Source organism: Rhinolophus hipposideros (assembly GCF_964194185.1).
Source record: "Rhinolophus hipposideros genome assembly, chromosome: 8".
Lineage (NCBI taxonomy): Eukaryota > Metazoa > Chordata > Mammalia > Chiroptera > Rhinolophidae > Rhinolophus > Rhinolophus hipposideros.
Genome location: NC_138054.1, coordinates 54280055 through 54293064, shown reverse-complemented (window position 1 = coordinate 54293064; position 13010 = coordinate 54280055). Strand labels below are relative to the sequence as shown.

The 13010-nt window shown below is 41.5% G+C and overlaps 1 protein-coding gene across 4 annotated transcripts in view; it reads right to left on the bottom strand.

Moving 5' to 3' along the window:
- Positions 1-13010, bottom strand: part of DAB1 (DAB adaptor protein 1) — a 1094927-nt gene that overhangs the window by 570128 nt on the left and 511789 nt on the right. For all 4 annotated transcript variants that reach the window (XM_081055475.1, XM_081055476.1, XM_081055478.1 and 1 more), the window contains exon 5: positions 10346-10419. The gene's annotated coding sequence lies outside the window, so the exon portion shown is untranslated. The remainder of the gene's footprint in view (positions 1-10345; positions 10420-13010) is intronic.

Genomic DNA, 13010 nt, shown 5'->3' with positions numbered 1-13010 from the left:
AGTCCGTGTACTCAATGGAATATTACTCAGTCACATAAAGTGATTGATATTAACAGTAGCTAGCACCATGGGAAAATGCTTATGGTACAAGTGAAACAAACAAACCCGGCTTTATATCTATAAGCTGATAACAGTCATATAAAAGAGTATTAGCTACATAAAGACTGGAAGAAATACACCCACATGACGGATCATGGCTATTTATTTATTGATTGATTGATTGATTTTGGCCTTTCTCTAAATTCTAAACTCCATGTAATAAGTTTAGATTAGTTTTAAAATTAAAACTCATGAATACATAAATAATCAAAAAGTGGTTTACGAAAGCATGGCATTTTTGTTCCTTTTCATTAATACAAACAATAAATCATGTGTGATCACTTTATTAGAGTTCAACGAGGAGATAAAAATCTGTGTTTGTATCATTTTCTTTTTATGAAGTACACGTTTTTAACAGTGCTGGGTGAGGAGTGTCAGGTCACACGGCTGGGACCTGTTAAGAAAGCACGTCCTCTGAAATGGGGAGAAAGCCACAGCTCTTTCCCAGACCCTGGCACACAAAGCATTCCTCTCGTGATGTTCTCAGTTGGGATCTAATGTAAATACTCCCATCATTACAACTCAGGTTAGCTTTGCCCTCATCTCAATCATCTGCATTGCTGGAGGGAAGGTGTAGCCCTTTAGGATTTGCCTCCCATTTCCTAATCCACAGGGATTAAAGATACAGTTCATGCGCTGGAGGTATTTGCCGAACAACCGAGGAGGACCAAAAGTAGGTAGGGAAGAGGCTGCTGGAAGGGCCTTGAAGAATAGGTCGGAGTCCAGTAAGTGGTAAAGGCAGGAAAGGGCATTGCAGGTAAAAGACAACACATGCAGGGACGGGTGTGTGTGTGTCTGCATGTGTGTGCGTGTGCGTGTGTGTGTGTGTGTGTGTGTGTGTGTACTCGGAAATTAGTACAGGGCCAGATTATAAAGACATTTCAATTCTCAATTCTGGTACTTTTCCAATTCTGTTAGGCAAAGGGGAGCCATCAACAAATTTTCACCAGAAGAGTGGCCTTTTCCTACTTATGAGTTTGCAGGATCCTCAAACGGCAGTGTGAAGGAGGGTTGGGAAGGAACGACTAGAGCTAGAGCACTTACGAGGCTCTTGAGAAAGACAACATGACCTTGGATGAAGGCAATGGTAGTAGGAATTCACTCTTTCATTAAACGAAAACCCTCTGAACATCTGCTACGAGCCAAGCCCTGTGCTGAGCACTGGACATATACTGCAAAAGGGGAAGCAGACAACTCCCTGCCCTCGAGGAGCTTAGGGATAATATGTAGGAGAGGCAAGGAAATGTTTGAGTTTTCTTCCGAGGCAGAATCTACAGGTGCGTTAGACACTCCCTGCAGTGCTCAAACAATGAATGCTACAAAATCCAGAAGAAATCGCCCTGGACAAGCCATCTTTCCGAAACCTGCAATATTCATTCTTCTAATTGCAACTAAAAAAAAGTCCTTATCTATATGTTGGAAAAAGCAGGCATGAGGGGCACTGGCTTTCCCCCTGGCTTGTGCAGTCTGAAGCTCCTGGTTTGAGCAGTTCCCTCGAGTGCCACAGGAGACAGTCTGCAGAAGCCTGACAGGGGAGGGAGCAGAGCTTGTGGGTAGGAGGAGATAAAGGGGGAAGCAAGTCACATGAGTTGTGGGCTCAGCCCTGTATATCATTTGCTGTGTGATTTAACACAAGTTACCACCTCGCTTGGAGACTGAAGTTCCTCATCTGTCAAAAAGGAAATTGAAGTAAATGATCTCAAGATCCCTTAGAGTCCTACAATATTCTGATTCCATTTTTTTTCTTAAAATGTCTAATTTAACAGTATGTTTCCCTTGATGTAATGTACTCTATTCACATCTTTAAAATTCAAATCTATCATGCCAACTTACATTTCTATAATCACAATTTCTATAATCATTTACCAAGTATTGTCACATGTATGTTACCATTTGCTCTTTATAATCACCTCGGATTCCCATTTTCACAGGTGAGGAAATAGAGGCTACATGAGTCAGAAAGGCGGGAGACACAAGAAACCAAGTTCAGAAAGACAAGTGGCAAAGTGAACCTTTTGTCAGGTTTTTAGTTCCAGAGCAGTCCTTCCACTCACTTCAAAAAAGCTCACTAACCAGAGAGCCTATTCCCCTGTCCTAATCAATCCATGCTTAGGATTTAACAACTGAAATAGGATATTAGGTAAGTTAAATGGGTTCAGCACCAAAGACTCACTAAAAGAGAAGAATGACTACATTTTATTGAACCTAATTTGTGAGCCATCTGGGAGCATTACCTTCAATGGGACAAGCAGAACTAGTGTCCCCAGCTAAGAGACACTGATACACAAAGACACCAGCATTAGAGGAATATTAGAGCCACATGTTAAACACAGAAAGGTGAAAAATCTAGGGGCCTGCAGGCTCTGGGTGGTCTTTTTACTCCCCTTGGTAATGCTCACAAGAAGAGACATGCTTGGCTTAAACAGAGTTGGCTGTCAGACAAAATTCCTATAGACATTTCCTTTGGAAGAGTCACCTTGCAGGAAATTTGAATACTCCCACAATATTTCATGCCTGCATGGCTTAATCCTGCTAACTTGCATTCAGACTCACTCCTGGCAACAGTGAGTTCTACAAAACTTTTAATTTGAGTCTTAATTTTTTTTATCCCTAACCCATGATATTAATAGTGTCCTCTAAGGGTATTATTCAAACAAAATTAGCAAACTGAGGCCTGGGGATAGAGGTAGGGTGGTTGGGGCGGGGTTAGTTAAATGCAGAAGAGTCAGCCAGCAGAGTTTTCTGCTTTACCTAGGACTCTCGTATTCCCTTTTCCAACTTCAACCTAACATTCTCACACTTGACTTGGCTAAGTTCCTGGCTTCTCTGTGGCTATATCACAAAGTTAATTGGTGTAACACTCTCCCAAGTTTCCTTTCTCTGCGGTTCAGTCCACTCAGTGTAATCTCTGGATAATACTGTGTCTGGCACGTTTGTCTCTGATCTGTTCTTTCAGAACAGACCTGCTGAAAGTCTGGCTCTTTGTATTCAAATCTCCTCCTCTACCCTCTCATCATCTATCATTCCTCTTTCTCTCCCTCCTTTTCAAGAAATCTTTAGGGAGCACCTACCTGATTGTAGGCTCCGAGGCTTAGGGGAATAGTGGACAGTTCACAGATTTCATCCAGCCAGGTCTGGGTTAAAATCTCAGTTCAGCAATTTACTAGCTGTAGGACTTGGAGCAAACGGCTTCACCTCGCTGATCCTCTTTTGCTTTACTTATAAATGGGGATAACAATAGCTTCCTTACATGTTTGGGGTGAGGGTTATTATTATCATTAGCATATGGGTGGGCTCAGTGATTTTTTTTTAAATTCTCAGAACTAGATGCTAGAAATAGAGATGTAGGGGGGAAATTGTCCTGGTGCCATAGAAGAACATAAAGAGTAAGAGAAAAATGCAAACATACAATTACAATACATCGTGTTAAATGATTTAATAAAAAATCTCCCTGTTCACCAACGGATAAGACGTAGCCAAACAGGATGGTTGCTGGTCGTCTACACCCAGGGGAAGCTGGTTCCCTAACCCTTATGTGCCCACTCTGATGTAGCCTGTCCCAAGCACAGGGGCCAGAGTTGACCAGATGCCCTAGGGGACCTCATTACACTGTCTGGTGCCACTTTGAAATAACAAGATCCCCTTCCACGTGTCTCCCCTCTATTCTAGCTCTTTGCTCAGCCCTCCTGGTCTGAGCTTCTTATCTCCATTCCCTCCCGTAAGCCCTGATCTTCCCTTATCAACCCTAGGCATCTCTTGGTTCAAATTCATTTTTCCCCCAACATTAAAAATAAGAATCCTCATGTTACAACGCCATCCGTTGCCTGGAGATAACATTTTGTTCTTCACATACAGGCAGACATCCTCCAGCTGTGCCAATTTAATCCTGTTCTGTTGCTTCGTTCATTTTGAATAGGATACCTTTGGCAGGTGAGGTGTTATGAACATCAGCGTATTAAATCTTTAGTAAAGAAATTCTCCTGGGCATTTTTTTGTCCGTTTTACTTTGTCCAGGATGCTGTCATAATGTCTGCTGATATCTCTAGTCTCACCCCTTGAGTTCCTTGACGATTCATTAATACATGCACCCATCTAACAATCATTTTTTGGAGGACCTACTGTGTGCCTGGCATTGTGCTATCGCACTCATTTGGTCCTTGTGACATAGGCAGGGTATGCGTGCACGTGCACATGTTTGTGTGCCGTGTGTTTGTGTGTGTGTGTGTGTGTGTGTGTGTGTGTGTTGTGTATATGCATACAACGGTAGGGGAAGGTAAGACAGCTATTTGTTCAACTTTGGCTGTTATTTAGTGATAAATGTATGCAGGGGAACAGGGTGAGGCTTGGCCACAATGGTGGATTTCAGCTGTCACCTATATCCTCCCCATCTCTGCCTAGGAGTCATACACCTGCCAATTACGGAGCTTTTTCTATCCACGTTTGTGAGCTCATAATTGGCTGCCTGTGTCACACTTAAGAATGGGATGTTTCCAGAGCCACCTTTTCTACTCACGTGGAGACCTTCCTCAGCTGGAAAGGACAGCAGCTCTTTTCTTTGAATGGACGTCTGTGTTATCCATTCATAACAGTTCATTTGTATATACTTAATTTCATCACTTGGTTGTGTCAGTTTTTAAAAGTCCCTTTCAGTATGGCTTTTAGTTCCTTTCTGTAGTCAGTTCTATAATAGGTCATTCTGTCATGTTCCACTTTTGGTATTTGCTTTTTTGTTAGTTTTAAACTCTGGCTCAGGTAAGATAACTTGCAGTTATTATTTCATATTTCAGTGTTTTGTCCTATTTTTGGTCAGCTCTAATATTTTTATAAGTATTCGTAGGATATATATATGTATATATATGCCCATTTTTAAAGGAACAAATACACACTCAATTTCTTCAACTTAAATCTTCTTTAAGAAAAAAAAATTAGGCAAAATTTACTATGGTAGACCCTTAATAGTATAAAAATTTTAACTTATTACTGTTTCAAGATATTTTTTTTATTAAAAATAAGAGTGTCCTGATTTTGCCACTCTATTATGAATTCTAAAGTTCCACATCTGCTCATAATTGGCATTTCTGTACCTAGACAGGAGCTAACCTGAGACAGTGGAGAAGGATTCAAGTACGAAGAATCTCAAACATCTAGAGCTGGTCAGGTGTCACTGGACTCACAAAGGATCCTGAGAATAGGCAGGTTGGCTATTACTACACCCATTTTAGAGCTGAGGAAACTGAGGCCCTTAGAAGCTATATAACAGATACAGTCAGCACTCTGTGGTGGCAGGACATAAACACAGGTTTTCTGATTCTAAATTCTGTGCTTTTCCCACAGTCTTACATTGCACCTTGTAAACATTCAGAATCAAGCTATTGTCTTCAAAAGGCAGAGGGAGGAGAAAGATCTAGGGAAATGAAATGGTAAAAGGGCCTTGCCAGAATATCCATATTTATGAGGCTAATTTCATGAATAGTGTGATTCGAAGCTCATCAAAGTGAGAAACCAGAGAGAAACAAACTTCAGTGGGTGAGGTCCATGGCTGTGAAAGGTTATGAGAGGATTTAGGGTTGGGAGACACAGAAGTCCTAAGGAGAAAGTGGGATACACCCTGGGCTGGAAAACAAGATTTGGGAGGTTAGAAGTTTAATTTTTTTTTTTTTTTTGCTATATCATGAAAAAAGGAATGGTAGAGGGAGACAGCAAAGGAATGGGTTGCTTTATGAAGTAGAGAGCTCCTCTTATAAAAAGTTTATGACTGTCTTTGTCAGTCAGGCTTCCACCAGAGAAACAGAAACAAGCACTAGTAGACTGTGTGTGTGTGTGTGTGTGTGCATGTACGTGCACACGTGTGTGTACACCCATGTACATACATGTGTACACATACACACATATATGGACACACATGCAATCTCCTAGTGGTTGGTCCTATTCCTCTAATAAATAAATGAATACATCATATGTAACATATACATATTTATACACATTTAATAAATATATATGTATTATTTATTTAATGGAGGGATTTGGCCCCACGCAATTGTGGCCACTGGTGCAGCAGTCTGTAAGTCTGCTGTCTCACATCTGATGCTGGGCCTAGTTAGCGAGGGAAAACGGATGTAAATAACAGGAGAAATCAGGAGCAGCCAGGAACCCATGGACACGAGCTGTGACTCGATGAGAACTAACTAGAACCTTGGTTTTCCCTGCTTCCCAGCTTGCTGATGTGAATGACCCACTGGAGCCAGGGTGTTTCTTCTCCAGCAACTGAACATACACATCTGGATGAGGAACAGGAAAAGCTGGGGGAGGGCCTGGGGGAAGGGAGAGCCATTCCGGGCCCAGGTGCTATTTCATGCCTACTAGGTGAGCCAGCAGAGCAGCAACAAGTGAGCTGCAAAGTGGCTGCTGCTTCCCTTCCATTTCCTAATCTCCCAAGACTCTCCCCTGTGGCTCATCCTCACTAGAAACATCCAAGAAATGGAATTGTCAGTAATGTCATGCAATCTGGCCCAATGGGCCTGTTACCACGCCACCATACTGTCTGTGAAGGAACACTGTATCTCCGGGAGACTTGACTTAGCTGCTCCCAGAGGTTCAGCAGAAGCTCAGGGGACCCTGCAGGCCTTCTGACTGTTCAGCACCCAGGCACTCCCTAGCCAGGGAGGGCTGCCTGTGCACCCTCAGGTTCAGCTGCTTTCAACGCCTTTCTCCCTAGGGATTTCCATTTTCTAAGATGAGCCAAAGACCGGGAAAAAGCTTCTCCCTTCCTTCTTGCCAAAGATCACCACATTGGCCTTTTGTGTTTTAAGGCATTATGATAGCTTGTATTATTATTATAAGCAACAATTACAGCTAATATTATTCACTGAGAATATATGATGTGTCAAACCCTTTCACATGCACTCTCTCATTAAATTCTTATAACAATCCTGTATGGAAAGTATTACTGTTACTTTATTTTTACTGATGTGAAACTTGAAGCAACTTGAAGCTTAAAGAGATTTATTTGCCCAATGTCAGACAGCTGTTATGTGTTGGAGCAGAGATTTAAATCTAAGACATTCAGCTTTGAAAAGTAACAGCTCCACCACAAAAAAATAACAGATAAGGGGAATTACCATGTGGTTAAGAACCTTCTCAAAGCTTTTACCATTGGGGCCCCAGTATCTAGAATCTCCCCCTTCCTTCCAAGTTGGAGTATATGTGTTTCTATCAAAAGGGAGGGAGGATCGAGGGGTAAAAAGAGAGAATCTAAGAAAATAGAAGCAAACAAGGAAGCATATAGAAGGCACCAAACTCAAGACGGGGAAAACACGGAAGAATGGGGATAGCGGTCTTAGCAACTATTCAGAATTGGGTCCCGGGAATGCCTTCTGAGCATTTTCAGGCCAGGTCAGACCCTGGGCCACGTCAGGGTTGGCTAATGAAACCAGGCAGGCAGTCCTTCAACTCTGCTTTCAGGAGACAACAGCACAGAGCCTTTGCACGTCACTGAGTGTGTGCTGGCGTACAAAACTCTGGCTGCTGGAGAACTGTAACGGGCCAAGCGTGTGGCCCTCACGCTAGCATCTGCATGGTGTGTTTAGGCAGGGGCGGTTCTCTGCCGCTGCGAGCCGCTGCTCTGTGGACAGTCCGTCTAAACCCTTCTCACTCCGCACACAGCTGCTCACCCTTTGAGGTCCAACTCAATAACACCCTCCCTCTCAGCCCCGTCCCCAGCATTGTACTTTGGGGCTTATGTCCGTCTATTTGGTATGATAATTAATTGTTTACCTCCCTGAGCCCCTTAAGCAGAGGGACTGTATCCTGCATTTCCCCAGGGTTTCCCTTACTGACATACAAGCCCCTGGGGAACTCTCTCCAGAATCAAGTCACTGCACGGCTTCCTCTCTCAGTGCATGCCATCCTGACGACCTACGGAAAAGCTTGGAATTCTTTTCTAAGGCCTCCCAAAGTCCTTTTTCCTTTATCCCCCCCGATCCTGCCCTCGTTTACTTCATCACCCTCTCTTTCTAGGAATAAATGAATAACCTTCAAACATCTCCACTACTTTCAATGTGTGATCTGTCTCCACCTCAAAGGGATAGGACTTTTTCAAACTGGACAAGTGGTAAATCCTTAGGACAGTTCCCTGAGGTGAGCACCTAGGACTCCAGTCCCCTCCAAAGCTGGCCTTCAGATTTGTCTTTTCAAACTGTGAGAAGTCTCTCCCCAAAGCAGTCAATCCTCAGGACAACACTTGCTGTCCCTTCTTTGGCGTGTTGATTCACTCTTCCTAATTGAATACTGCAGAGCTGCTTAACTTTGACCCAGGTAGGAACACAAACAACTGAGCGGCCTCGATGTTTAGAAACCGAGACTTTGAAAACAGAGTATACCAATGCGTGATACAGCTGTCACCCACCTCTACCAGACCTCCCCCTTCAAAGCTCTTTGGGTGCGCTGACCTGAACAATCCCAGAAGGTAGATATTACTGCTCCCACTTTATAAATAATACAACACAGGCTTGGAGCACTGTGGTAGCTTGCGGAGGGACTCTGGGTAGTGGCAGAGTTCAGAAGGAAACCTTGCATTCCTGAGTCTGGGAAAGACACACAGGTGAGAAAGCGTTTACTCCATTACTCTGGGTGCTTACTGATTTTAAACTTTTAAGTCATCACATGTCTATATATTTCCAACCTCTGTCTATAGGCAGAATGCGTTAGAGAGATTTATTAGACAGGCAGTCTTGAAAAGATGACTGTTTTCAGAAGCTACTGCTCCCCAGTCCTCGTGAGGTAGAAAAACTTATTTGTCTTCCCAAATGCACTCCACCTCAGAGAATAGCTTTGTGGATGCAGAAGCAATAATAAAAGACAAACCTCCGTCCAGCGGCAAATGATCTATCTGCCTCTTCTCTCCTTTGTGGTAAATTACCAGCAGTTACTTACATGCCTGGTGAGCTCCTCTGAATACCCAGGTCAGCCTACAGGGGAGCGTGCTCCCCACCCCCATTTCTCATTTAACGCTACTCATTCGAGGAGGCTGGGGCACCAGCCAGGTTAACATGTCAATAAGCCACCAAGGAGATGAAAAAATTGACAGCTGAGGAATCTCAGCTCCCAACCTTTTCCAGTACAGAAATCCTCAGAAAACAGGTTTCTCAGCCTCCTCACCAGGTCACTTAAATAACTAGTGACATTTGAGTCCCTCAGAGTAATTAATTTCCTCTGTCTCCAATAGCTCCTCATAGTTTTTAATGAATTTCTACAAGTCTCAGATCCTCCAGCCTCTCAGCTCTCTCTCCAGTCCTGTTGTTCCCCGAGGTCCCATAACAAATAGCTCCCACTTGTATTTGCCTTGCAGACTCACATAAACTGGAAATGATAAATACATTACCTGGGCTTTTTAACGGACCATTGTTTAATTTTCTATGCTTGTCTGGCTGGGGAAAAGACGAATATTACCTTGTGGAGAATAAGATTTCTATTCCATTGGTGGTGGTGGGGGGTGGAGGGCGGGGGTTGGGGGGTAATCTACGACAGGAAAGCAGCAGTCTGTTCATCCTAATAGGCAGTGTTGCTAATTAAAAGTGTTGGAACATCCATCCACCAGTCTGCAATTCATTCAGCATTACCCCTGGTAAACAAGGAATAGATACGGAATGGATGCTTCTAATTTGTCAAAAGAAGAGGCGCTTTCCATTGTGCCTTCCCAGCTCCTTGTATGAAGTACATAATTCAGTGTTGCCATCCTTTAAAAGTTGAGGACCTCAGAATAATAGTACCTGCCCCTTAGGCTTATAAATCTCCAAGTCTGTTCCCCATGTAAACATGCATCTCACATATGGGTTGACTTTCATTTCCACAATTGAGAATGATTCCTTCTGTTGGTAAATATATTGAAACAGGGGGGCATGTGGGGAAAGAACGCTAAGATAGTTGTGTTTAAAATCAAACCAATCTGAGACCACCTACTAGGAGAGGCTAATATCCAGGCAGGAAAAAGTCAGGCTCTAAATGACATTTACTAGGTGCTTAAAAAGAAGAGAGACAATCAATATTCTCTTTCACTAACCACAAACACAAAGTAGACCAGAGAATAGCCGTTCTGAGCACCAGTTTCCAAAGTCTCCCGGAACCCTTTAGTGGGAGTTCACAAAGCACATTTTAGAGAAGAATACAAGAGAACCCAGAGACATAGGAGAGCGATTTTTGCAGAGAGGAAGAGTCTGGTGTGAGGACACCAGCCAGCAGCCAGCTTTACCTTTGTGTTGTGCAAAAGCACCCCTCAGTCATGAAGACGTAGAGCCAGGCTCCACCACCATGTCGTGCTGAAAGCTGAAAACAAACAAAGAAAGTATTAAAGAAAGTAGACATTAATTATTAATGGTCTTGCTTTTCTTTCCTCTCTTTCTTTCAAGAAACATTGACTAATTCAGGTGGGTACTAGACTTACCAGGGCGATCATTTTATAAAGTATATAAATGTCTAATCACTATGCTGTACACCTAAAACTAGTATAATATTGTATGTCAACTGTAATTGGAAAAAAAAAAAAGAAGCATTTACTAATTTCCTACCATTACACCAGGCATTGGAAATACAGAGATGGGTAAAACAAAAAACCACTGCCATCACTACCAACAAAATCAACAAATACAGCCCACTTTATGTACTGAGTAAGCAGTGGGGCAGACTGCCTCTTAGGAGGGAGTCAGGGTGTGTGTGAGTGTGTGTGTGTGTGTGTGTGTGTGTGTCTATGGGTGTCTCTTCCTGAGACACATGTGTGCACATATTCACATACATATCTACACATACACAGAAGCGTGTAAGAATTTTTAAAGAACGCCCCCATATTTGTAATTCATTCGCTGACTCTCTTAAAAGCTTGAGCTCTTGCCTTGAAATCCATAAAGAAGAGGGGAATGGAGACCATGTCAAGACTCTTAAAAGTGATCAGACCCCTTAATGTGTAATTCACCTTCAGGATTCCTTCTTAAGGAAACAATCATGATTGCAGCCCAGTATTTACATACAGAGATAGTTATCACCATGTTATTTTTAAGGGGAACAGCCAAGAGAGGAATGATAAAGTGAAGGTTAGTATTTCTACATAGAATAAAATTATGCACATATAAAAATAATTTAATTTTTTCTGAGATATGAGAAAATATGTATAACAAAATAGTTTCTAAAGTTTTAGCTCATTCATGTAGATGTTAGTCTTAAAAATATAAGCCAACTGTTAACAGTGGTTATCTCTTTGTAGTAGGATTATCAGTTGTTTTTCTCGTTTCTTTATATTTTCCATATTTTCTACAAAGATCATGCCTTCTTTTTCTAGACAGTAAACAAACAGCCCCATACCCAGAATCCCCCCTATTTAATTGGGGACTCCATGTTTCATGCTCCCCCAGCAATAATTCTACTCTGAAGGTAACACTGCATTGGAATTCTTCATTCTCATCTCTGCCTCCCTCTAGTTTTGAGCTCCTCCCAGGAAGTTATCACACCTTACTGAACCCTTGCTTCCCGTGAACCCAGCCCAGAAATGAGCTCATAGTCATCCTTCAATCAATGTTTGCTGCATAAAAGAAAAGAACAAGTGAGTGAATGAATGAAAGATGTAATCAATGGAACTGACATGACAAAAATGACATTAAGAAAACTGTTCATTCAAAATAATCAGTGGCAATAAAAGTTAAGTTCCATTTGGATTCACAGATGATATAAGAAGATAGCAAGCAGAGAGAGGGCAATTTTTCAGGAAAGACAGTGAAACCGATAAAAAGCCTATGGTTAAAAAAAAAAAAAAAAGCTAAACATAATGGAATATCACAGCCTACTGATCTTCCAATGTATTCCAAGACCAAGAATCTGTTTAAGGCAGAAATATTTATCTAGTAACAATATCCCATTACAGCAACTGATGTTGCTGTAATGTTACATGTTTGGAGTTACATATACATAAACTAAGCAGTAGATACTTGTTAGTAGTTTTAATCAGCCACGGCTGTTTGACTCCCTGCTCAAGGGAAAAAAAAAAAGGCTACAGGATAGATTATTGTAATGTTTCATACAAATTCAATTTAGTTTATTCATAAAACTAGTTACATATAGCCAGAGTATTAATTTACAGTTATATTTCTTTGGAGGTAAACTTGATTTGAATTCCATCTCTGTCTTTTAAGAGCTGGGTAATCGTCAGCAAGTTATTTCACCTCTTGAAGGGTCAGTTTTATTATGTGTAAAACAGGATGAAAATAATACTCACAGGATATGGTTATTGGGAAAAACAAATAAAACTAGAGAAAGCACAGTAATCAAACCAGGCTACAAGCTCATGTCTGTTTACATCAAGACCTGCAGCTCTTAAACACGTCTCCTTTTCATTATGTGCTATGAAGTATGAGAAGCATTGTACATAGATTATCTCATTTTGACCTAATAATATTTGTTATCAGGAGGTACTATTTTTCCACTTTGTATAACTGTTTTTACTTCTGTAATACTTGTAGTAATGTTCCCTCCTCCATTTCTGATTTTAGTTATTTGAGTTTTCTCTCTTTTCTCTTAGCTGATCAAGCTAAAGATTTGTAAATTTTGTTGATTGTTTTAAAAAAGCAACTCTTAGTTTTGTTGATTGTTGTTTTTCCTTCTCAGTTTTGTCTCATTTTTACCACTTTAAAGATGAGGAAACAGATGCCCAATTTTAAACAATTGTTAAGTGTCTGAGTCAATATTCAAACATAGGATGTCTGGTTTCAAGTCCTAACCTTATTAATTGTTATGAAAAGAAGGCACTGAATCTAGGTTTGCAGCCAGTCTTTGACTCACCACGAAATTCAGTTTACAATTTTGCTATGTCACACATATTTGATATGCCATGGCTTGAACTGATTCCCTCAGAGTCACACTTAAGTACCCTC